Source organism: Anolis sagrei, chromosome 1 (assembly GCF_037176765.1).
Source record: "Anolis sagrei isolate rAnoSag1 chromosome 1, rAnoSag1.mat, whole genome shotgun sequence".
NCBI lineage: Eukaryota > Metazoa > Chordata > Lepidosauria > Squamata > Dactyloidae > Anolis > Anolis sagrei.
Window position 1 is genome coordinate 307,594,518 of NC_090021.1, and position 25,233 is coordinate 307,619,750.

General features: G+C 39.5%; 1 protein-coding gene across 47 annotated transcripts in view; it reads left to right on the forward strand.

Annotated features, from left to right (window-relative positions):
* NRXN3 (neurexin 3) overlaps window positions 1-25,233 on the forward strand; it is a 1,474,105-nt gene that overhangs the window by 15,310 nt on the left and 1,433,562 nt on the right. Inside the window, exon 1 of one of the 47 annotated variants that reach the window (XM_067462907.1) lies at window positions 8,147-8,165. The exons of the other annotated variants lie outside the window; for them this stretch is intronic. The gene's annotated coding sequence lies outside the window, so the exon portion shown is untranslated. Of the gene's footprint in view, window positions 1-8,146; window positions 8,166-25,233 lie in introns of those variants that run through there. 47 annotated transcript variants of the gene reach the window in all.

The following is a 25,233-nucleotide window of genomic DNA, read 5'->3' on the forward strand; positions in this document are numbered from 1 at the left end:
AAGAGCCAGGTCTTAACCTTTTTGCGGAATGTCAGAAGGGAGGGAGATGATCTTATATCCCTGGGAAGGGCATTCCATAGCCAAGGGGCCACCACTGAGAAGGTCCTGTCTGTCATTCCCACCAAAATCTTCTGAAAGGAAGGCAGGATAGAGAGCAGGGCATCCCCAAATGATCTTAAGGTCCTAGATGGTTCATAAGGAGAGATACGTTTAGATAGGTAAGCTGGACTGGAACCGTTTAGGGCTTTATAGGCTAAAGCCAGCACTTTGAATTGTGCCTGGTAGCAGACTAGCAGCCAGTGGAGCTGGCGCAACAGAAGAGACATGTGCTCCCTGAGCACCGCTCCTGTTAGCAACCTGGCTGCCGCTCATTGGACCATTTGGAGCTTCCAGACAGTCTTCAAAGGCAACCCCACATAGAGAGCATTGCAGTAGTCTATACAGGATGTAATCAGAGCATGGACCACCATGACCAAGTCAGACTTCCCAAGGTATGGGCGCAGCTGGCCATCAAAAGCCTTTCACTCCATCTCCCTTGCTGCCAAAGCCTTTCCCCCTCACCCCCTCAGCCTCAAAGGCCCTTTTAAGCCTCCTTTGTCTCCAAAAGACTTTTTCCTCACCTTGCTTGCTTCCAAAAGCCTTTTTTTTTTTGCCTCCAAAAGCCTTTTTTTCTGGCCTTCCTCACCTCAAAAGCCCTTTTCCTCACTTCCCTCACCCCTGAAAGCCTTTTTCCTGGCCACCCAGATCCTTTCACTCTCACCTTGCTTGCTCCCAAAATTCTTTATCCTGACCACCACTCCGGGGGTGCTTTGATTGTGCTTTTCCTGCATGGCAGAAGGGGGTTGGATTGGATGGCCCCCGTGGTCGTCCACTGAAATAGTGTTACATTTATGTTGGTCAAAATGTTTGCCCATGTCTGATATATATACATTATATATGATATAATATAATATATAATATATAAACATTTATTGGGGTTGTACAATAAATCTTTGCTTCAAAACAGACTCTGCAGCTGAAAAAGTTTGAAAATTCCTGATCTAAAGGATCTTGTTATTCCCCAAAGAGATGGAATGAATTTTGAATCATGGTGTTGGATTTTACTAATACATCTGCTTGCTTTGCTCAGGTGGTGATATGCCCTGGCGTGCTTTTAGTATTAATGTAATTGATTTGGTTTTTTTTTTTATTATTTCTAATGCTGACAATAAATTATCTCATTGCAGGCAGTTGTTGGGAAAAGCTTGTGGTTGTTGGGAAAGGCTTGTGATTTTGTATCTTTTTATAGTTAGGTTACTTATTATGGAAGAGCAGTGGCTCATAATAATGCTTCACATTCTAGATCTTTGACTCCATCACCCCTTTTTTAGTGAGCTGACAAAATAACTTTGAAGAGTTACTTTTTGGACTGTGATTCCCAGAAATCTTCAGCCAAATCACTAGATTGGGGGAGTTGCATTCCCAAAATGTTAACTTTTCAAAGCACTGGATAAGCCAGCTGCATGCACAAATTACATGTATATTTTGCCAGCTGCACTATCTACTTCATTTCTAGGCTTACTTTGAAGGACTGATTTCAACCTTTGAAGTCTTGCATGGTATAGCACTCATTGGGTACCAACACCCTGATTTAGGAACACTTGCCTGGCATGGACTTTAATGTGAATTAATTTGGCACCAGGAAAACACATTTTAAACATAAATAAATCCCAGGCTTTTTACTTTACCTTGATGTCCATTTCCTGCTTTTATTTTTACCTTTCTCTTTTATATCATAAGGATTCCATGCTTTCAGTTTCATTTTGCAATATTAACCTTTTCTAAGCCCTCGCCCCCACCATTGGAGCCTATTAAAAGTCAGAGGTATCTTTAAACAGTTGATTAACTAAATACGCTTTACAAATTCTTTTGCCAAGATGAAATTTAAGGTAAAACTTGAATGACCTATCTTAAGAAATCCCTGGAACATGCAGAGTATTGTGAAACGCTGCTTCTGAAAGAGGTGATTTATGTTAAACAATGGCAAATGAATAGGAAGTGGTAATAAGTAAGAAATGCTGGCATTTTGTGTGGGCAGAAAAGGTTTCTTCTTCTTCATATTGTATTAAGAAAATGTTATGACAAAGTGATTTTCCAGATGGTACTATGCTTCTTGGAAGATGAAGCAAATTTGGGGAATAGGCCATCCTCCGTACTGGGAGCTGACGTGGAGGCGTGAATGCTAACAAACATAGGCACTCACAAGTACAATTGGCCTCTTGTACCAATGGTTTCTGTATCCATGAACCCAACCAACTCCAGACCAAAAAGATTAAAAATAAAACAAGGCAGGATGTCTCAACTCTCCTCCAACCTACTTGGTGACCTTGAAAAAGGAAGCTGTTCTTTGGAGCTTTCCAGCTGAGGGTGAAGAAGGCAAGGCAGGAGAGGGAGGAAGAATGGGACTTTGTTATTGGATTGGGGGGGGGGGGGGAGAAGGTTGTGGCTTGTGGTCACGTGTAGCAGTTCCCTTAAGTGTGTTCATGGTGGTGTCAGGTGGAATACATCACGTGACACTCAAACTTCCTTACCATTGTTCTGTGTTGGGTCTTAGAGAAATAGGCAAGTAGTGTGGGAATCTTTCTTCCATTGACTCAGTAAAGGTGATGAATGTCTATCATACACACACAATATGAACTATGCTGAATCCCTATATGTAAAGTCATTTTATATAAGAGACTTTACATCTATGGATTTTTGATGTCTGCAGGTGTCCTAGAACCAATCACCCACTATGTGTATAGGCACAATTGGGAGGGCAGAGGTTCTAAATATGTCCTATGTGGGCATATACCGATATTATTCCTGCTCATCTGAGCCTACAGCTATCCAGTATCCTTGTGAGTAAGTTGCTCACTGTTAAGGCAGGGTACAGAGTACTCTGTGGTGGAAAATTCCTTTGAAAACAGGAGTTGCCAGATGGACTTAAAATGTGAAGATACTGCCAATGGAATGATACTACCAAAGTAGTCAAGGAATGAGGAAAGGCCTGGTGAGTCTTTTGAGGAGTTGCTTCTGCTACCTGCTGCCAAACCCATGGTCCTAAAATGTGTTTTCCTTGCCGTGGTGATTGCTGATGGGCAGCAGAGCGAGTTGATAAGGCAAACCTGTATATGTCTCCCACAGCTAAGAAACATTAGTTTTTTCACTTACAGTTCCCCAAATCCCTCCTTTAGGGTCCTAGTGGTGCCTAGGGAATTCTACGAGTTGTAGTTCATCAAGAAAAGAGTTTTCAAATCTAGATATTTACTAAAAATATTTATTTATTTATTGCATTTATAAACCATTTTTCTCACCCCTTGGGAAACTCAGTAGTTCACATCAAAGAAATGGCAAAAATTCAATGCCTCACATACAAAGAAAACATCATATCACAAATCTAAAACAATATATATATGCACACACACACACACACATACATAGATACATATACATCTATATATATATAAATGCTCTGTGCATAATTAGTACCTTAAAAACAAAAGAACCAGTGAACGAAATCACACCAAATTTGGCAACAAAACGTCTTACAACACAAGGAGTGACCATCACTCAAAAAATATGATTTTGCCATTTGGGAGTTGTAGTTGCTGGGATTTATCGTTCACCTACAATCAAAGAGCATTCTGAACTCCACCAATGATGGAGCTGAACCAAACTTGGCACACAGAACTCCCATGACCAACAGAAAACCCTGGAAGGGTTTGGTGGGCATTGACCTTGAGTTTGGAGTTGTAGTTCATCTACCTCCAGAGACTACCATGGACTCAAACAATGATGGATCTGGACCAAACTTGGCACGAATATCCCATATGCCCAAATATGAACATAGATAGAGTTTGGGGGAAATAGACCTTGACATTTGGGAGTTATAGTTACTGGGATTTATTGTTCACCTATAATCAAAGAGTGTTCCGAACTCCACCAAAAACAGAATGGGGCCAAACTTCCTACACAGAACCCCCATGACCAACGGAAAATACTTAAGGCCATCCAGTCCAACTCCCTTCACCAGGGCAAGAAAACGTAATCAAAGCCCTCCTGTCAAAGAGCCATCCAGCCGTACATATAGATAGATATGATTCACACACACACACATAGTATCATAGATTTGAAAGGGACCCCTGAACAAGGACAATTATATGTTGCATGTTCCAGAGTAGGCAAATCAGATACTCTCCACATCAACACTGACATAGAAACAGCAAGAAATAGTGTTTACCCACAAGCATAAAGACATCACATATATTAGAAAACACTTTCTATTACTTTATTTTCCAGATCACCAGACTGGGCCACAGCAACGCGTGGCAGGGGACCGCTAGTATATATATATATAATGTAATGTTAGTTTGTGGGATACACATAACTCAAAAACCATTGGATGAAGTAACACGAAATTTGGACACAATACGCCTATCAACCCAACAAGTGACAATCACTCATAAAAACAAAAAAAACACAGCAAAAGGACTTAAAAACCCCAAAAGCGAAAGGATAATACAGCACATGCGTGAAAACAACTCTCTTGGCTCCACCCCCTCCTGCTAAAGGGAAAAAAACCAAACAGCTGCAGGGTGCATGGAAGCCTCTGGGGGCCAATTTGGGGGTCTCCCTGCTCTCTCACTCACCCGCCACCTATGCAGGGGCCCTTCCTTCCTTCTCTTTGGACCTACCCTCCCCCCTCCCTTCCTTTTCTTCCCTCCCTCCTTTTCTTCCCTCCCTCCCTCCCTCCTTCCCTCCCTCCTTCCCTCCCTTTATTATTATTATTATTATTATTATTATTTACATGACTTTCTTTACATGACTGCAGACACACACACATATATACACATACATACTCACAAACATAAACACACACATATATACACAGCTACACATACCTGCAGCCATTCTATATAAATAAAAATGTACTGCCCATTTGTCGGGACCTCATATTCCCCAAACCTTGAGAAACTACAAGTCACTTCCAAAGTGAGAGAATAGGCCAGCTCCAAGAATGTTCCCCAAAGGGATGCCCAGATGCTTTACTATCCTGTGAGAGGCTTCTCTTTAAAGATATGTGAAAGGTCCAGGTCCAGGTTGTTTTCTACTTGAGCCAGGTGTGACTGTTGCAATTGTCCCCCTTGATTACCTTTGAAAAGCCTTGCAATTTAAAAGCCTGGCTTCCTCTTGCCAGCAGGAAACCTTTGTGGTACAGATAGTAACATATAACTATAAATTAAACCACTAAAAACTAAAAATCATAGACATAAGAATAAAACATTTTAACATTGCACTGATCCTGAGGTTATCATCCAATACATTATTGTTGTCACTCATGAAATGCTTGTTTGCATAACCAAGTTTTTAATTGTTTTCTAAACACCAGGAGGAAGGTGGGTAATCTAATCTTGCTGGGTAGGGAGTTCCACAGTCGAGGGACCACCACCCAGAATGTTTCTCATTCCCACCAATCACACCTGTGATTGTGGTGGGACCAAGAGCAAGATCTCCCCAGCTGATCTTAATGCCCTAACTGACTCATATACAGAGATAATGCTTTCAGATAGGTAAGCTGGGCCAGAATCATTTAGGAATTTATAGGCTAAAGCCAGTACTTTGAATTGTGCTTGGTAGCAAACTGGCAGCCAGTGGAGCTGATGCAACAGGCAGTTGTGTGCTCTCTGTATGCTGCTGCCTGTTGGACCATTTGAAGCTTCCAAACATTCTTGACAATATCAATTTGGCTAAAGTGTATTCTGATGTGTATTTTTATAGGATCACAAGTTGTATCCTTTTGAGCATTATTTTCAGGACTTGAACCCAATCCATATGGATTTTAGATAGAGTTGGAAAAGGGTATGTGTGTTTACATTGTGGAGCACGAAATAGATATTCATTTATTTATGCCTCTGTTAAAATATGTTCTATCTGTATTGTGTATATTGTTTGTTTGACTACAAGCTGTATTTTATGGATGGGAAAAAGTTTACCATTATTTGTGTTCAGTTTGAAAAATATGTTTTGCAAAAGTCAGAAAACCCCATCTAGATGTGTATAAGAGCAGTGAGACTTGTGCAGTTTCCCCAGGTATACAAATATTGCAAAATGTTGCAGAGAAATTATTCTGCAGAGACTAATTATGGATTGTTTTGTTTTTAAATCAGCATTCTAAATGCATTTCCTACTTATTGGGAACAAAAATGTCCCATTCAATTTTGGAAAGATCTTCAAATACTGGGTGTTACTGTCTGGAAGAGGTTAGGCCCATGGTGTTACCTTAAAAATGCCAAAAATATTTGCTGGAGCCAGGAGCATAACCATCTTCAAAATTTGAACCACTGAAAAATAACTGTGTTTTATTATTTTCTGAAAGGCACAAGCATAGAAATATGACTTGTTAAATAAGAAAAAAATGATGAGAATTTGACCTGTTTCCAAATTTGCTCCCAAAATGAGGTTTGTGTGTGTGTGTGTGTGGGGGGGGGGGGGAGGGGGGGCAGTACATTCTTCTCAGAAAGGTTTTTGGAACCTTGTTTTGGAAAATGCTGATAACATGTTGCTTTCTTAAAAAGGATAAAATTCCTGAGAAGGCTTGACTTCTATAACATTATAGCATTACATACACGTGTACAAGGGCAGTAGTGAGCATTTTGACAAGAGTTTGCAAGAGTGGTTTTAGTCTGAAATGTGGTACTAGGAAGTGCTGTTCATGTTGACTACTGTATGGGTTGTGTACAGATGTTTGCAATACACCTGTGCCTAGCAATGTTGTTAAAGCCCAAACCTGTGGCAAAGTGTCTTCTAAATTAAGGTAAGAGGAGTAGGGTGGGATTGTGGAGCTAGGTAATACTTAACATGACATTGCACATTAGTTCATTGTGCAAGAATAAAACAAATGAGAATCTTCTGCATGATACATTGAACTTATGTATAAGTGAGAACTGAGAAAAAGAATTCTCTTATTTGCACTTTGCAAACTGAATAGGTACTGCTGTTCTCAGCATGGGGAAGATTATACTGCACCTTCCTGCGGCGTAGATGTTAAAAGTGAAATAGAAGTGACAACACTGTTGTGTATTTCTGCATAGTGGTAGTTTGGTCTAGATCATCTTGGTGGCCCCTTCCAACTCTCTGCTTCAAACAGCAATGGTCTAGGCAATGCACTAATTCCAGAATAAGAAAGATGAATAAGATAGATGCAAATGAAATTGTTCTTGATTGTTCAAAAGGAATGATTAGTAGCCACCCAGCTGAGTATGCTTTTGTTTCTCCCTGAGCTTAGGAAAACGAGTCCAGAGATGCAGTAAATGGTTTGAAAAAAGATATGTGGAAGTTGTCTTAAACTTCTGTTCTCCACCTTGCTTCTTTGAACTCTGCCCACTACTCTGTGAATACTAAGGCTGGCTGGCCTATAAATTATCCAGCAGGACTCTGGCACTTAAGCGGCTGGTGTTTTCAGTGGTGCGCATACATAATCGATCCACAAGGCTGCCTCTGCTTTTAGCGGAGGCATTTGCAGAAACTGTGGGCTTTCAAAGCCTCAGTCGTAGACTGGCCGAACATTCATCTTTTCGTCTGTCTCCTTATCCACCCCCACTTCTTCAACCCCTGGAAAAGGTGTGGCAAGGATGAACGTTTAAGCTTTTACATCTGTACACAGACAAGGGGCAGCTTGCAAAGGAAGAGAGGTGGCTGAGCAATCTATAAAGAGATGTCGGATTCTTTCGGTCTTGCTCTATCACTTTGGAAGCTACTTCTGTGCATCCTGTCAGTTCCTCTAATTACATGCATGCTGGCTTCTTTATTCTCATCTTTGGACTTTGTTGGAGTTCTCATGCCAGCCTACGTATTGCTCGTAAGAATTTTTGGCTGTAACTTGCATGAATTATGCTGCAGTATATGTAGAATGCTGAAGATTTACCACACGTTGGGCTGGAAATGCTGAAGAAATGTTCTAGGATTCTGTGGAACATTATGGTTCTCTTCATTTGGTTCCTTTTGAGTGTATGGATTGAAAGGAGGCAAGCAGTTTGCCAAAGATATGGAACTCGCATTGGCATTCCTTCCTCAGACATAACATATTCTCAGCTTTATTCAACTCTTCTGCATATTTTCTGTCATCGGTGTGGTTACTATGTTGGGTAAGTGGTTTATTGTTATATGTTGTCAGGTGAGTTTCAACCTTTAGCAATCCTATGAATGAGGATCTTCCAGAAAACCCTATTATTAATCTTCCTGCATAGACCTTGCAAACTCAGGGCTATAGCTTATTTAATCAAGTCAATCCAAACTAGGGTGGTGCATGAGGTGTGAAGCGCTCCAAATTACTTGTCTATAAAATGTTTGTCCCATCCTTCAGCAGAAATGTATTATTTTTATTTGAAAAAATATACTTGTAGTTAGATATAGCCACAAAACCTTTCAACAGCCCAGATTATATGTATTGTATTAATATACCTACAAGATTAAAGCTCTATGCTATTGTACTTTTTGAACTTTCTAATACTGTGCATATGCACTGGTCAGAACTGTCAGCTTCCCTTATTGCTATTTTGAAGATCTGACAACACTATGTATAGACCTTAAATCATTAATGTTTCTTCCCCCATTTTATACAACCTTCATCTGTATCTCCTTCTTTATGTATGATATGGGTTTTTTAATATATAAATTAACTAGATTATGTGATATAATGCACCTTTGTTTGAATCCTTTGGCAAGTGAAAGCCCCTTTGCTTGTCTATATTTTGCCCTGACCATGACTTCTTTTCTATAGTATAATTTATGCATCAGGACATTCAAGGGTTATGGCATTTTGATTTATTTTAAAGCAGTCCATAGGCTTTTAAAGGTTTGCTTTAAACTAGAAAGTACAGAAAAAGGGCCAGTGTAATGGCTTGATTGCTAGGTCAAGACTACAGTTGGAATCCTCATTTGCTATGGAAATCCATTGGGTGGCCTCGAGCAACGGAAAATGTCTTAGTCTAATGATCGCATCAGATGGCCTGTGGCAGGAGGTGTGGAGAATCCAATGCCCCACATCACCTTGAGGAAAATCATATGAGGGAAGTGCGTTGCTGTGACGGCCTGCTGGTTATGCCCTCCTTCGCGCATGGATCCGGTATGATGTCGTCTGATGGGAGCTGCCCGGCTTCATGGGTGACCAGGGCTAGATTGGCATATGCTGCCGATTTTAGCTCTGTACTATGAGGTCATAAGAGAAATGGAATGGCAAGTCTCCTCTGAATAAATCTTACAAAGAGGATGTTCTGATAGGGTCACCATAAGTCAGAATCTGCCTGAAAAGGCAAAAAAATAATAATAACAGAAAGTACAAGCTGATTTTGAAAGTTTTTGCTCTATTAACTACCTTAAGTTAATAATATGATCTCTAGAGCTTCTTTCTTTTCTGAACCCATTTAAGGGTTTGGCATTTCCCAGTCCATAAAGTCTTTAAAATCTTTGTTGCATTGTACTCCTCCCATGCAAGCAATCCTGAGCACTATATTGCTTGCATGGGAGAAGTACAATAGCCTGATGGTTATTATAATGCCCAGGGTCCCCTTTCTTAGGATTAGAACATATACTTGGGATTTCCATTCTCCATGTCATTGCTTTGTTTTTCAAATTTATTGGCAAACCTTTATTACAATTTGGCTGTTTTTGCCTCTATAGCATGAGACAGTTCTATTGGTATGCCATTTGTTCCTAGTTGTTAGTATCTCAAATGCTCTGAGAGCAGTATCTTGTTCTGGAAACAGGAGTAGTTCTAGGCTTCTTCAGTGTTTTGGTTTTTTTTTTTGCTTCTGAATACTGCCATAGCATAAGCTTTATTGATAGTAAATGATGTAGTAGATGGTACACAGCAAAGAAGCATTGTAGTAATTTTACTGCTGGAGTCTAGCATTCCTTACAGCCAATCCTGGAACCATCACTACAAAAAATAATCTAACTTGTCTTCATTTGACAATCATATTCTCAATTGCTGGATAATATGAGGAACCTTTGGGCTGAGGTGCAGCCCCCACATCAAAGTGAGGTCAGTGGAAAATGGGTCCTCAAGGGTTATACAGTTGGCTCTTTACATTTCTCATTTAACTTTTTCAAAGTCAATAATTTTGTGTATTTATTTAATCAGAGTGCCTACATCCACCCAAAGTTGGCCATAGACTCATACTGGAGATTCTTAGTGAAAACAGTTCTGTAGGCATTTATAAGTCTTATGGCACAGTTTTGTGGTTAACTTCCACCAACCGGAGGACATAGAGTTTCCTAGGGGCATTCTCTCAGATTTTAAATAAGTGTTTTGTTTTAAATGTGGTTTTTCCACTATTGCGGTGGTCTTGCACCCCAATGCCATCTACAGTGGGGGTCCTACTGTATAGTGCAGAAGAAACCAAAGAAAATAATCTCCACAGAAAAATGTACCCTCCCTGTTGGATCTTAATCTTTCCAGCTTCAGACTGTAAAGTGAAAGCAAAAGCTATTAGTACATGTCATTAATACATGTTAACTCTTTATTACACTGAAAAGCTGTCAATATTAGGCCAGGATTCTAAAAGAACTCTAAAACCTGTTCACCTGATGGTAGAGGTCCAGCTCATTACAGTAGTTTCTAGTTCACTTTGACCAATCTTCTGTTCAAGATTATTTTTTTGCTATATATAGGTTGGTTTTGCGTTCTTGCCTAATAATGCTGCTGGTTTCAGGTCACAGTTCTTCTTGTTCATGGCTGATTAGGCTTAGCGGTGCAAAACCTTTTCTAACACGATCTTTAAATTATTCAGGGTTGTTGTTTGGAATGTATTTTGGCACCTAGATGGAATTAATGTTCTTGGTAAGTGATAGTGATTTTCAGAATGAAAACTGCAAAGTAAAGCATGCCATGCCTTTAGCTGTTTTTTTTTTTTGTTTGAGATTAGTAGTAGTGGGGAAACCTAAAATAGGTGCTATGATGAACTGGGTGGGGGGATCTATTTTAAGCTTCACCACCATTTATAATGCCAGATGGGAAAGCCTCTCTCTCTCTCAAGCACACACACATACAGACACAGGTTGCCACAAATAACCCCAAAACCTAAATGATCAGAGACATAAATTCAAATGTACCCAATTTCATATTTCTGAAATAATGTCTGAAATTTCTAATGGAATAATTCAGTAAAATCATCGGCCAAATCTTGCAGCAGCAGATTTTTGCATGCGAACACAGGTATATCTGTGGAAGTAGCATTAAAATATATTGTGGTAACAAATGTCTTGAAAACTGTTTTTAGGAAATACGAGGGTGGGTCAAAAAGTAATGGAGAAAATTGGAAGCCAATTTTATTTCTTATTTATTTATTTTTCTTCCTACCTTTTTTTCTCCTTTCCTCAGATCCCTAGTAATTTTGGGTACACACACATACACATTTCTTTTTTTCCTTATCCGTCTATTTGAGGTAGTATTCCCTCTATCTATTCCTAGTTTCCCCTATATGCCCCCCTTTCTTTTTGTTAAGATACTGTAAATCTGTAACCAATAAAAATATTTATAAAAAGTAATGCCTCCATCACTCTAACTTATTTCTTTAACAGCTACTGGACTATCTATACATGATATGATGGAGATAACCTTACTCTACTGACATAGTATTTTCTTTTTCCGATTGACTGATCAGAACCATGAATCTGAAGCTAAAAGAAAGAGTTGTGATTGAATTTCTGGCAAAAGAAGATTGTGCACCTAAGGAAATCCATAATCACTTGAAGAATGTTTATGATTTGGCCCCTTCTGACTTTTACTTGTTTGGGCCTCTGAAAGACAACCTACATGGTTTCAGATTCAATGACTTGAATGATGTGAAAACAGCTTTAAACCATGGGGCACAAAGCAAAACTCTGAATTTTTCCAAAATCGTTTTGTTGCTTAGGTTAAACAATGGCGCAAATGTGTACAAATTGATGGCGACTATGTTGAATGGAGTTTTTGTAGAGGACAGTTCAGGCTATGATCTGTAGTAACCTCGAATGTTATAGGTTCATCCATAACATTTTTGTGCAAAACTTTTTGGCCCACCCTCATATCTGTATAAAATAAAATGGTTTGAAATTTTCAAGAAAAGTTGAACTCAATTGTCCAAAGCTTTGGAGAAAAGGAACTTTGGAATGAAAGTTATAGCAACTGACCAAAATGAAAACTGTCATGTTCAAAATCATGAAGGATACTGACAAGCTGGAACATGTCCAAAGAAATGTCACCTGATGATGAAAGATCTAGAAACCAAGTCTTATGAGGAACAACCAAGCTGGGCATGCTTAGTTTGGAGAAGAAAGACTGAGAGATTACATGATATCTATCTTTAAATATCTTGAAGGGATGTCATGTAGAAATGGAGGGAGGTTTTTTCCTGCTTCTCCAGAGAGTACAACTCTAACCATGGGATTCAATTACAAGACAAGGCGTTCCACATAAATATGAGGAAGAACATCTTTACTGTAAGAGGTGTTCAACAGGGGCTGGTCTCTCTTCTTTACAGGTCTTTAAACAACTTTTAGGAATGCTTTAATTGTATATTCCTGCATGGCAGGGGGTTAGAAGAGTCTACAAGGATCATCTTCTAAGCTGTCTCTAAGATGCTGTGATCCCATGATTCTGTACGCATACCTTTCCGTGTCTCAAGATTCCATGTAGTAAGGAACATCTCTCAAACCATGCTTGAAGCAAGTCTTCTCCTTTATCACAAACAGTTAGGCAAGGAAGGAATGGAAAGAGTAGTCAGTGATCTCTCAGTCATACAAAAGATTGGGGAGAATTTATGTACAGGTAATGTTATCTAAAATGGAAAAAGCTGCAGACCTTAAAATCAGTGTGGAAACAATGTGAGGCTTCAATTTGAGGCATGAAGTAAGGAACAAGTCATGTTTGGAGAGATTTTTTGTCCTTGGTCGTGGCTTTGGATGCAAGTTTCTATTCATACATCCTGCCACACATCCTGCTATTTTTCTTTTTGCAGTTACACTTTCTTAGCTTTTAAATAATTCTTTTGTGTAGGTCTTGCAAATGGCAGGGGAACCCTGGTTGACATGCTTTACCAAGAAAATTGTGAAACTATTCACAAAGTGCTGTCAGACAGACTGAATAAACAAGCTTTCTTCTAAAGGGAAGACCATTTTCTTCCATTTTAAAAAATTTAGATGTCTCGGGTAGTGTATGTGAGGTAGTAATGTGATGGACCAGTAATACAACTGAAACTCAGATTTTTGGTTGTTGGCTTTTACCTGACAGGTTCCATTCTAATGGGTGCTAAAATAAAACTGCCAGTAGCAAATTAAATTCTATTAGCTGTTGACAATTTTATTTCCCATCGTGTGCAACTAGCAAGTATGCTTTCTGTTTTGGAAGAATGTGCAGTTCTTCCCTCCTTCCTCTTTTATAAAACATAGAATGAGCTCAGACAGTGATCCTGTTTATCCAGACAGATGAATTGAAAATGTTTCTTTTAAAAAACATGAGTAAAGAAGACAAATTTCAATATGTTCCAAGCAGATATATTGTCCATGTTTATCAGTGTTTGTGAGACTCATAGAAAGCGATCTGCACACCAAGGCTTGGATCATTGGTAATAAGAAACCACGTTTTTCTGCAATATGAGTAAGCACCCATGAACATCTGATTAATGTGGTCCAGCTTTCAAGGCATTTCTTTTCAGAAATTGTTAACAGGTCTCAATTCTCCCACTCAAATCAATTGTGAGTGGGTGCTTCTCTACTACATACCATCCTGACACTAGAATTGTGACAAAAGTGGCATTTTAAAAGGGAAGGAGTAAACACAGAGGTGCAAATACCTAACAATAATAACTTTTTTGTCACTTGCTCCTCCTCATGACTGAAACCATATTTTGACATGCAATTTTAATAATTTTAAACACATGCAAACTCAGATGTCATGAGGAGCTATGTCTCGTTTAAAATTAGAAGCCAATGCTTCTAGTCTTTACCTGTAATTAAGGAAAAGGGAGTAGAGAAAGAAAGGATCAGGAGAGAAGCAGTATCTTTTTCACATAGGGAGAAGCCATAGTTTTCCATTATATGTGGAACATAATTATAATATCTTTCTGGCACCCATAGATAAAACAATATGTTGTTATTATTTATTTGTTCAATCACTTCTGACTCTTTGTGACTTCATTGCATATATTAATGCAATATGCTGGCGACGTTTTGTGTGTGTGCCTTTAGTCTTGGTCTAGCATTTCTTAAAATATTAATCCTGTACAAGATTTATTTATTTATTTATTAATTATTTACTTCACTTGTATACCGCTCTTCTCAGCCATCAGGCGACTCAGAGCGGTTAGCAACCAGTATCAACAACACAGTACAAAGATAAGTTCTGATGGTTTGTTCTTAAGTTAAATTTGTATGTAAGTCAGAACAGGTACATTTTAAGTGTAACTCCAGCCAGGGAGAGAGGGAGAGAGAGAACTTCCACACAGCCATATAACCCAGAATATCAAGGCACATAATCCACAATATCTGTTTATACCGCTGTGTGGAAGGGGCCTTGGATATCATAGACAGGGGTTAAAACCCCTGTGGCATTTGTTTTGTTGTCTGTGCCCCCGTTCTGACAATTTCACTGCACTTTCTGTCCCTGTGATAAATGGATTTTGAAAAATTTGGCTCATTGTGGAAATGATTGGTGCTAAAGCTTCAGTTGAGATGCCTTTCCCCCATGACAACTGAATTTCCTTTCCTGGGGGTAGATTTCTCTCACCCCTTGTTGTCTCACGTCTGTTCTTTACTATCTACCTCATCAGATGGGGCAATTTGCCCATCACATGCCAGTTCCTCTTCACTTTTGCCACCGCACCTGCTGGCTCCTATTCCACTTTTGGCGGGACTCTGTGTCAAAAGTGAAGAGGAACAGACACATGCCACCATGGTGGCAACATAGGAGGCTTCCCATGTTGCATTGGGAACAATTGGGGGAAGCCAGGCAGCTTATTTGTTATGGGGGAATACTCTGAGAGATTTTCCCTCAGGCCTGCGGAAACTTCTTTGCCTCCATATTTCTCTATATTTATTTATTTACAATATTTTTACCCCACTTTGCTCCACAGTGGACGCAAGGTAGCGTACACATCAATAACATACAATACAAAAGTTAAAAGCATATTTAAAATCACATGGTCTATATAAGCGATTAACCCCTTCTCTGTATAAAACCCCTTCAACATACAGGAATTTTACCTTAAAACATTGACTCAGCTCATGTTATGCTTTCCAGAGTAGTTTGACTCAAAGGTCACCTGGTGAATTAGTATTTAAACAAACTCACTTGTACTATTCATTGAAAGACTAAAGCAAATGGCAATTGTATGATTGAATATTGAGAGCCAGGGGCTCCAGACTCAAATGCCAGAGATTTGCCATTTCCTTGCCGCTCGGACATTCTTTGCTCATGCTCCTGTTAATAACGTCTGGCTTTCTCCTTCTGTAAAATAGGCACAATGAAGCACTAGGCTGAGAGGATTGATTAACAGCTGAACATGCTTGAGAAGTGCTTCAGTGACACTCTCAGAGCAAATGGCTTTGTAAAGTGCACTGTATTTGTTCTCTCCCTGGAAACTGCAGAGTATCATACTGTGGGAACAAAGGCATAAAGGACAGGAAACAAAAGTTTACCTTGCTTGTGTTGAGTGAGCAGTTGTTCCCCACAAGAAACAGAGGCAAAGGCTAAAGGTAGCTTTTCGTAAGTGGCATTAAGAACACTTTTTGTATGGAACACAATGGTTATAAAAGTGGAAATAGAAAATGCACGTGAAACAATTTCAGGTTGAATATAGAGGCAGTCCTCAAATTACGAACAAGAGGTTTGTTCTTAATTTGAATTTGTACATAAGCTGGAACAGGTACATTTTTAAGTGTAATTCCAGCCACACATACACACATCTATATAAATAAAAATGTAATGTTCGTTTGTGGGATTAACATAACTCAAAAACCACTGGACGGATTGACACGAAATTTGGACACAATATACCTAACAGTCCAACGAGTGTCCATCACCCATAAACACACACACACACACACACACACAAAACCCCAGCAGAACAGACTTAAAAACCCCAAAAATACACCATATATACATATACACATACACTCATATACATATGCACACATTCATACACACACATGTATATATATGCACAAGCACACAAATATACACATATATACATATACAAATACACACATACATACACACACACATATATATACACACATGCACACACATAAATATTCACATACATACATATATAAACAAATATGCATATAGACAAACACATACATATGCAATATGCATGTATACATATAAACACACAAATACACAAATACACACACACACACACACACACACATATGCAAACACACATATATACACAAATATATATACACACAAAACACATATACACAGACTGGGCCACAACAATGCGTGGCAGGGGACAGCTAGTATAATATAAAATATATAAATACATACACGTGCACACACCATGGATAATGTAAGAAAAGGTTAAAACCCCTATGGTGTTTGTTTTCCTGTCTGTTCCCATGTTCAGAAGATTTCATTTTACTTTTTGTCCCGTGATAATTGGATTTTGAAAAAAATGGCTTGTTGTGGAAACAAGGATTGGTGATAAATCTTCAGTTGAGACACCTTTTCTCCATGATAACTCTTCCAGGATTGGATTTCCCTTCCAAGGGGTAGATTTCTCTCACTTTCTGTTGTCTCACCCCCGTTCTTAACTATGAGATATTTGTAAGTTGAATGTTTGTAAGTTGGAGACTGCCTGCAATTATTCACCACTGCCAGTTTTACATTTCAAATTATAGATATGAGAAAAGATATTGGCAACCAAGAAATAAGACAAACATCTGTTCCTATAGGGCAGAGCTATTCCTGTACATAAATAAATGAATGAATAAATAAATAAATAAATAAATATTATTCAGCCCTTCTTCTACCACACTCCATTGAGGGACTATAGCCAGATATAGTTTGGTACACAAGGCAGGTAATCTTCACTGCCTGTACAGGGAAAATATAATACAATAACAGCAAATTAAATAACCAATAACTTAAAATCTGCTCCTCATGGCAGCCTCCTCCTCCTATGCATTGGTAGGACTGGTCCTAGCCTTGTCTTAGCAAGGTGTTTGTGCCAGTGACGTAACATTTACATCGCAGTGTTGGTGAGGATCAAATACTTTCTTCTGGAAAAGTTATTTCTTGGACTTAGGTGATACCTTGTTGTCAGAGTAAGACTGTCCTCCAAGTTCGGTGTACTGGCGGTGGGTATGTAGGTGACTGTTAAGCCCTATTCTTGACCTACATGTTCCTGCAGTGAGGGCATCGGTCTCCAGGTGGAAAGCGATCCCGGTCGGGGTTGGCTTGACGTGTCTTCCTCTTGGCACATTTCTCTCTTTCGCCCTCAATTCATGCCTCTTCAAATTCTATGGCACTTCTGGTCACAGAAGTGCAGTAGAATTTGACTACTACCATTGACTGCTACCATGATGACTACTGCCTGGGGGATTTAGAGGCTGCAACTACTGGAAAACTTGGATGTTGTACTTTGGTAAACATTTCCAGGCTCTGTTTCTATCATAGGACTTTTGAGTGTTTTACATTGGAAGACTAGTTACATTCCATGTATGTAGATGAGGGAAGGCAAAGGGTTTCACTTGGTGGCATCGGATATGTTCAGAATATTCTTTGCTACTGGAGTGGGAAGTTCTCTCAAGCTTTGAGTTTAACTGTTTTTTTTTTAGTTGATAGAATAGACAAATTTAGCCATTTGTAAAGTTTCGGGAGTTAGACAAAACTCTTGAAGAGGTGAGAGTTTCCATGTGTGCATTAGATCATTGCCTTTCTGGCATATTTTTAAAAAGCCAGGTAGTGATTGCCTGAGTAGATAAAGAAAGTGGTCAGCGTATTATTAAAGAAAGCAGAGTTCCACCATACTAAAAGGAGACAGTCATAACATCATTTTTGAAAAAGTACTCCTTGGATCCCACCATATGAAACAACCACCATGCAATTTCCATATTCCATCTTTGGACCAGGTATTGGAGGATCAGTTCCAAGGGTTTCTGGATAACATGGATTATCTAGATACATTTAAACCTGTCTTCAGGTCTGGCTATGGAACAGAGAAAGCTTTGGTCACTTTGGCAGCTGGCCTATGCTGAGAGCGGGTCAGGAGGAGCATCTTCCTAGTGTTCCATCTGTGTCTATCAGCTGCTTTCAATACCATCAACCACATGATCCTTTTGGACCCCTGTCTAGGATGGGATTTAGAAGCACTATTTTATAGTGGCCTCATTCCTTTATGGAGGGGAAAACCCATTAGATGCTAATGCGGGGATCTTGTTTGACTTCTTGGCTATTAGCCTGTAGGCCCTTTCAGGGTTCTGTTTTTTCTTGCATTTAACATATTTATGAAATTGATGAGGGAAGTTGTCCAGATTGTGAGGATCTGGTATCATTGGTATGTAAATGACACTCAACTCTAGTCCTCCTTTACACCTCACTCCAGGAAAGCTTTTATAAGTTCAAACAAGTTGGCACCTAACTCACAAAAGATGGAAGTATTTTTAATCAATCGAAAGGCAGATCATGGAACAGGGATTCAGTCCGCATGGGTTGGCAGTATCCCACATCCCCACCCCAAAACCCAATGGATGTATTCTGGGACTGTTGGGAATATGTGGCCAATGGAGATAATAAAAAGAACTGATAGTTCAAGATCTACAGTAAATAAGATACCATCCTTGAGAAGAGTTCATACCAGACGTTGAGTCATAAGATTGCTTAGTGATAACAAAGTGGCATTTCCTGGCAGTGGGAAGACAATTTTTCATGTCCAATTTAAGTAAAAGCACAATTTACTGAGCCATTCTTTGTTTTTAGTGGGTTAGCAACAGAATGCTAAATTACAGGAGACTGCATGAAGTCACTCCTCAGCTCACTCAATCTTTGGGTCTGATTAGGCATGGTGTCTTAACTTCAGCAACTCTTTCTGCAAAATGGGAATAAGTCAGTTTTCGTATGTTGATAAATATTATTGAGATAATATCTGTGGTTTGTTATGAACAAACAACATACTATAAATTGAAAGTAACTTAGAAACATAGGTTTGGGCAACACCATAGAAATAGTGCAGACCAACTCCATGCTTGCTGCAGGATCTATGTGATTTAGGATGCCACTATAGTAGCGGTTCTCAAACTGTGCTTTGCGAGGCCCTTGTGGGGCCCGCCCTCTCCCTCCCCCCTAAGAACATGCAGCTTGTGGACTCCTGCTGCCACTGGCATGACCTATGGGGGCTCCACACCACTGCTTGGTGCAGCCTGTGGGCAGCTGCTTCCTGGTGGGGCATGGGTCTGTCCCTTGGGATTTCTCTTCTTCTTCCTTCTTGTTTTGCTTCTTGTTTTGCTTCTTCTTATTATTATTTCAAGGGCTGGATGGTCATCTGTTGATGAGTGCTTTGATTGTGCTTTTCCTGCATGGCAGAAGAGGGTTGATTGAATTGGATGGCCACCGGGTTCTTCCACTGAAATACTGTTAACTGTATGTTGGTTGAAATCTTTCTTCATTTTAAATATTGAATTGTTCTTTCTTTCTTTCTTTCTTTCTTTCTTTCTTTCTTTCTTCACTACAAACAAGATGTGTGAAGTAAGCATAGGGATTTGTTTATTTTTTTCAATTAGTTTACACAAATACTCTCCATACACCTGCCACTGGCCTGGCCCATCTGTCAAATTTTTAAATGCAATGTGGTCTCTGTGTCCAAAAGTTTCTTGGGACTCCACAAGAAAGTTTTCCTCAAAACAGGGCTCCATGGTGAGAAATCCTGCACTATAGCATCCTGGATTAGATGAAGCACAACTCGAATATCTCTAGTGATGTAGAGTTCAGCATCTCTGGTGGTAGTCTGTTCCACTGTCATACTGCTCTTCCCCTTTTAAAATTTATTCAACTTTTTTCCAGTTCTTGAGTTCAAAGAGACTGTCAAACTTAACAATTAAAATATTTAAACAACGGCATCTAATTGGTGTCACAGAGGTAAATCAATTCAGTTTTTTAAAAAAGCAAATTATAGAAATAAAAACTTCAAATGTCAATCAGATTGTTCCATAATCTGGGTAGATCAGAACCTTACCTTTTATGGAAATACCAGAAAATAGTTATACCCTAAAGCAGCAGAGAATTAATTAATTTAGAATGTTAAGGCACTTGCTTCCTGAATGATTGCATTTAAAAAAATGTTTTTCCAATGAATGCAAGAGATAGCTGGATCCTTCTGTTTCTAGTCATGTTTTTATGTCATATATCTATGCTGACCGATTTCTGCAGCAGTTTGCAGTTTTAAAATGTGGATCAAAGAATCACATTGCAATATAATGCATTTTTATCATGTGCACGCCTGTATCTATTTTCTCCAAAATACAAATTACTGTGTTTATTTTCCTCAAAATATCAATTTTTCTATAGTTGCAAAATACATTACAAAATTGGAGACATGAGTAATTTTATTCTGGTCTGTACTTTAATCTGTGAGAAGCTGATTTTTGTGTTAGCTGTCTTCATGCAAACATGAGCATTCTTAAAAAAATAGTGGGGTTTTATGTTTAAACCAGGGATGAATAATTTCTGAGAACAGGGGTCACTTTTTCTGTCTTCTGATCTGCGGAGTACTGCACACTACTCCAACCCCCTCAAGGCTGGGGGAAAATATATATCCCCAGAAAGGCAAGTTGTACCCCCAGAACTCATGGGTGACACAATTTGACAGTTAAATAATGTTTTGCTCTTCCCTGGGCTTTCTTTAGGTCACAAAATACCCAGATTTGCAAAGTGATGAGATGGTGACTTCTTGTTTCTAAAAACCTGCGAGGGACCCAAATAGTCATGATGTGACTACCTTCCCCCCCAAGTCTTCTCAGGGCATAATTTATCAGTTTTAGATTATTGGGGGGGGGGGGGGCTTGGAAAGGCGGTGCGGGACTGAATACAGTTTATGGGCTGCATATTGTCCACTCCTGGTTTGTACATTAAACGAGAGATTTACTAGAGATCAGCTCTCAGGGTTAAATTTCAAGTAATCACCATGATGTTATTCTCCTCTTGTGTTTGAATCATGATCAACACAATAAACATTGGAATCCTCTATGAAATGCATAATCTAGGGTTGCACACTCATGACTGTTTCATATTCATGATCCATACATAGCACCTAGATTACGGCTATGCTGGAACCATGAAAGTCATATACAGTCTCATCAGACTAGCATTTCAAAGTGGGCATCCCCACATTCTTAGACATGATAGCCATGTATAAGTATGTGAGAGAAAGCCATACGGAGGAGGGAGCAAGCTTGTTTTCTGCTGCCCTGGAGACTAGGATGTGAAACAATGGCTTCAAAATACAAGAAAGGAGATTCCATCTGAACATTTGGAAGAACTTCCTGACTGTGAGAGCTGTTCAACGATGGAAGTCTCTGCACCAGAGTGTAGTGGAGGCTCCTTCTTTGGAGGCTTTTAAGCAGAGGTTGGATGGCCATCTCTTGGGGGTGCTTTGAATGCGATTTCCCTGCTTCTTGGCAGAATGGGGTTGGACTGGATGGCCCATCAGGTCTCTTCCAACTCTATGATTCTATGATTCTAAGTCCTTTATCCCAATATGATGGGAAGAAGTTTAGTGAGTTGCCAAGTATATTAGCTAGCTTTTGTCCGATCCCTTATCACTTAGTCTCAGTCTTGCACCTAAAGTTGGATAATAATGCTTACCTGCTTTTAAATAGTTGTTGTAAAACAAGAGTGAACAACCTTCAGTCCGCCAGTTCTTGTAAAACAGGAGTGAGGAATATTCAGCCCTCTATGTGTTGATGAATTACTACTTCTGCTGTGCCTCACAATTAATCGGTCTGACTAGAGTTGATGGGATTTAGAATTCAACAGTATTTGAGTATATGATACTGCATACAAAGAGTTTTGAACAGTTTGAAGTTATTTATGAATGCTAAGTTGTGATATCAGAATGCTTGTCCCTAAAGTAGACAGAAAAAATCTCCAAAATGCTGAGGTGTTCCTCCCTCCCTCTTCCTGCTGGATTTTATTTACAGAACTTGTTATATTATAGCTGTCAAAGTAAATTTCTTTATTCACTGTTTTGAACAAATCTCTTAAAGGCTCATTTGGTTAGTGCATGCTCTTGTCACCTCAGGAGACCTAGGATGAAGTGGATCAGAGGTTCCAAACAAAGTAAGTTTGCTGACCTTAGCTTGTCCCTAGAGAGCCTTTTTGTCCCCCATCACAAGGCATTTCACAGTTTGCCTTGAACTGCAATCTCTGCTCAAAGGAGGTGAATGAACTGGAACAGCAGGGGGCTGTTGTGAATTAGGATTGATGAGCATTAGCAGTGCAGGAAGGAGTGGCCAGGTACTGAACAAAAAGGAGGAGGATTTGAAGGATTTGCAGCTGAGATGTGAAGTGGAAGAGTCAGCTGCCCTAGATCTTCAGCCAACCTGAGTGAGCCATATTTTTAATAACTAAATATTCCCTCACAGTTGTGAAATTCATTGTTTCATATGCATACCATTTGATGGAGTAAGCTGACTTAAGCCTTGTGTGGCCTACTTATTGCTTTGATTATACTAGGATTCCTCTAATCTACTGGTAAATGTTTAAAATTACTAAGCAAGAAACCAGTCCTATCATTTGGCAGAGTGAAGCAGCTGCTTTATACTGTTGATTTGAGGTGTTCATGAAGCATAGCAAATGGACAATTGCATTCTTTTTCTTTGTGGTCTCTGTGATACACACATGGGTCACTCTGCATTTCCAATGAGATCTTTAGAAGCTTTTAGAGTTGTATTTGGGAAGCAACACTTCCCGTTTATGCACACACATATGAGCTCTGTGTCCCTGCTATAACCCAGTTCTTTTTTGTCCACCATAATGGACAAAATCATTATGATCATTGGGAAGTCTCAGTAATTTCTGAATATATCAGTTCATCTTTTTGCTCTCTTGGTGCTTAGGCCCCTAAAGACTTTCTTCAATAAGGGCCTAGCGTGAAGATACTGTTTTTGGATGATCACAGGTATTGTCTCATCTACCTGGTCAAAGACCACACAGTTGACATGTACTTGTTTTGTCAGATCATTACATGGCAAGCAAGAGACAACATTTCCTCTTTCAAGGCTTTTCGGTGGAAGAAGGACCTTCAGATTGCAGCCATTGCAACCGGGAATAAGCCATTTCATACAGCTTCAGTGTTATCTGCTCACACCCACCTTTCCCATTCCCATTCCCATTGCACTCAGTGAGCAAGACACCTTGGGACCTTTTTCAAGCTCATTTGAGGACAAATCAGCACCATTGGACTCCTAGATTCTATTCTAAGGATCAAATTTCTCACACCAGGCCAGTCTCTAGAAAACAACTTAAAAAAGAGAAAGGTCTGGTCTCTTTGACTTTAGTTTAGCTGGAGGAGGAGAACCAGCCCCCCCCCCTCCTTAGTATCCCAGAAGATTTGGTTTTGTCAGATTCTTCAACTCAAAACTCTTGTATTGTATTCTCTTCATTGTCTCTTGAACCCAATCTTGTGGAGACTCACTTGAGATTTAGATGCGTAGTCTGATGAAGTTCAAGTTATTGGTTCCTGCTGAGAAAGGGAAATTAATGAGAAATCTTCCCTTTCCTGAAGACTGGTTCATAGTCACCACAAATCCCTGGGTTTGACAATGGGACCTGGAGTGTTTTCAGATGCTGGACCATGTTGAACCTGAGAAAGAATGTTGACTTCCTGCTCTCAATACCAGAGTAGGTCTCTGTCCCAAGAGAATTCCAAATTTTGATTTGAATGTTCTCCCTCTTCCTCCTATTATAGGGACTTGAGACACCATAATTACTGTGGAAACTGATTACATTCTCCACCTTTTATTGGGACAGACATCACACAGAATCAAGAAGTTGTGTCCTATTTGCATCCTTGAACTGCCTGTGATGTGAAAAGCTCTTTGTGCACTCCAAAGATTACTTTGTAGGTGGCTACAGACAATATGATGGTCAACAATTGAGAAGATATGAATCCCTACACCATCTTTTAGTTTACTCTCCAGATCTGGGAATGGTGCATATGAAGGGGCATATTCATCTTGATAGTGTATTTCCCAGACATCAACAATATCCTCACCAATGATCTCGTCTCTCATGAGTTGAAGACGGACTCAGCCTTTTACCGTAATCTCTTCAATCATTAAGAAATATCTGAAATAGAGATCTTAATGTCCTCCCAAATGTCCAGTACATGTGATTCCATAGCATATGTCCTTGAGGAATCCATGTTTCTTTTTTGTATGGGATGAACCTCTGCTGTACATCTTTTCCCTGTTTTATCTTCTCATGACAGTCACTTGAAGACTGAGGAAGACAATACAGATTTTATTGTCATCACCCTGCATTGGCCTTGTCAGCTGTGGTTCTTTGGGTTTCTCAAGCTGCCTGACATCTACTTCTACTATTGCCAAAATCAGCTGGCTGCTTAAGGAGCGGTGTGAATCCGTTGCCCGGCATGCCATGCTACTTTGGCAGCCAGAAGAAATGTAGACAGGGTTTGAAGGCAATACAGAGTTTTAATTTACTTTCTGGCCTGAATGGATGTCTGAATGGATGTCTCAGCCCAAAAGGAATCTGACATAACTATGTAGTACAGTTCAAGACATTTTATCCTCATTGACAGCCATTCAAAAACCCACTCCTTCCACTGATTGGCTCAGAGATGGTCAAACCAGGATCTGAGCTTTCATTGGTTGGGGATTCCCTGTGATGGATTCTTGTGTTAGAGATGAATGAAGTCTCCTTCATGGCAAGAAAAATAAAGAACTGTTATTGTTATTTGTCCATTTGAGCTGGAACCATTCAGAGCACTGCCCAAATTTGGGCATAATTATATGGTTTTAGGCAATGTAAATAGTTTGTGATGGGCTTATGTGGATGTACAAAAGGAGCCAGTCACAGGGACAATGAAAATGCTTATGTAAATCTGAACAACTCAATGGAAAGCATACAGAACAATATACATCCTATTGAGGCTTAGTTCATATCTGACGTTTCTGAAATACCTGGATGTTACCCCTAGAGCCTGATTCTAGTTT